Source organism: Crocuta crocuta, unplaced genomic scaffold, assembly GCF_008692635.1.
Source record: "Crocuta crocuta isolate KB4526 unplaced genomic scaffold, BGI_CrCroc_1.0 scaffold71, whole genome shotgun sequence".
Taxonomy (NCBI): domain Eukaryota; kingdom Metazoa; phylum Chordata; class Mammalia; order Carnivora; family Hyaenidae; genus Crocuta; species Crocuta crocuta.
In genome coordinates, this window is record NW_027527548.1 from 2,265,277 (window position 1) to 2,267,629 (window position 2,353).

A 2,353-nucleotide genomic window follows, 5' to 3' on the forward strand; every position below is an offset into this window, starting at 1 on the left:
GAGGGGTCCATAGTTGTTCATGTGGGAGACTGAGGATTAGGTGTCCCGAACAAGTGTGGGGACACCACAGGCCATGGAAGATCCAGGCTGCTTCACCTCTTTACTCCATTGCCCTCGACATGAAGTGTCCATTTCCAAGATCACCTCAAAGGCCCAGAAGGACTAGCAAAATGTGAAATATCCCCCTCACCCAAGAATAAAATTCAGACAGTTACTTCAAATGTCAAATCCAAGTAAGAACATCCGAACCACAGCCAAACTAGAGGAAAATGGAGAGCGGTATTGCTCAAAACTGGGTGAGGAAAGATGTTGTGGCCCTAATAATAAAATGGTGCTGTGGTGCAGGAATCGAGTCGTTACTTTTCTTTCTCTGCAACTCCTTGTTTTTCCATCAAGCCCTTTGACCATGAAACTGGAATGTGTAGGTGAGGTTTATTTCCCCAGGGAAAAAGAGGTCACAAAATTAACCAGCATGTATAGAGTCACGTTCTTGAACCTGAGGGCTGAAATATTTTGAAAGCCATTACCAGTCTTTGGGAGAGAAAAGTTGTTTCTCTGTGTTTGTCTTGTGTTTGAAATGACAAAGGTTCTGCTGTGGCTATCACGAGAATGGAGTTCATTCCATAACCTCAGAATTAGGAATTGAGGTAAATATGTGAGAAGAGATCTCATCCGCTGCGAACCTATAAACGCTTGGAGGGAAAGGCGATCACTGGAGGAGTAGGTTAGGATAGAAACAGAAACATCCAGATAAGCAGGAAATCCCATCACAAAATTGGGTCCACCAGGTAAACAGGGTATTTGAATATGAATATTTGTTTCTTATTGCTGCTGTAACAGGTCATCAAGAATTTAGAAGCTTAAGTCTCACGAATTATTACCTAATAGTTCTGTAGGTCACAAGTCCCACACAGGTCTCTTCCAATTACAATCAAGACGTCAGCAGGACAGTGCTCTTTTTTGCGTTTCCTCTGTAGACAGAAAGATCCATGTCTGTGTTTATTCAGACTGTCGGCAGAATTCAGTTCCTTGAAGTTAAGAGCCTGAGGTCTCCGTTCCCTTGCCGGCTGTCAGCCGAGGGCTGTTTTCAGCTTCTAGAGGCTATTCCAATCCTTGGCATGGGCTGCATTCTTCCATCTACAGAGCCAGCAGAGGCCAATTGGGTCCTCATGCTTCAGATCTCATCTAATTCTGTGGGTTTCTAATCCACTGCAGTCAGGAAACATCTGTGCTTTCATCAACGCATGGTCACACTGGACCCACCAGCCTCCCCATCTCAAGGTCACTACCCTTCATCTTATGTGCAAAGCCCCCTCGCCACACCAGGCCAGGTAGTCCCAGATTCCTGGGACTAAAACATAGGCATATTTAGAGGGGCCTTTACCTTTTTCTCTCTGCCTACACTTAAAACCTCACTAACATGACATAAAAGAAAAAACCCACCTTAATATGCAAGGTCAAAGAGTACAGGAGAGGATATGACGAATAAGCATTTTCAAGAAATTGAAAGCTGGAAAGCAATGGCTAACTAGTAAGTATCTTACTTCATTAGAAAAGATCCAACCAAACTACCTGGAAGATGCGTCTGGATTCCTGAGAGTTTGGGTGGGGATGAGTGAGGAATGTAAACACAATTGACTTAACCAAAGAACCAAAAAGTTCTTCTGAGAACTGAAGCCATCATGTGTCTGAAGGTGGAGATGTGGATGTCTCTGCAACAGAGGTTGTTAAGAAAACCTGTTTAAGAAGCACTCAAAACTTGCCTTTATTCATGGTCTTTATTTTCTCTATGTAAATTAAGCAGTCTTTCACTGTTCTCAAATCTCTTCAAACTCTTCTGGACTCTTTGAAATTCAGCTTCTTCACAGAACTATCTCCTTTGTCCACTACCTTCTTCTTCTGATATTTAAAGCTATTCATCACAATTTGCTGTACCAACCCAGGGCATGAATTCCTCCACCCCCACCAACAGTACCCATGCTTAGCAATTTTTGTACATATTTTGCTAGCACTCAAAAATATGCCATGCTCCAGTAACTCACCACAGCTTTCTATAGAGCCTAGAAAATTTTCATAACTCATTTTCCTGTGCACAAAAGGATCATGTGGTCTTTTATGTGTTCATCATTCTCAAATGCTGATCACTTATTTTGTTTTTTTTTAATGTTTATAATTTTTGAGAGACAGAACATGATGGGGAGGGACAGAGAGAGAGGGAGACCCAGAATCCAAAGCAGGCACCAGGCTCCAAGCTGTCAGCACAGAGCCCCATGTGGGGATCAAATCCATGAACCATGAGATCATGACCTGGACTGAAGTTGGATGCTTAACCAACTGAGCCACCCAGGTGCCC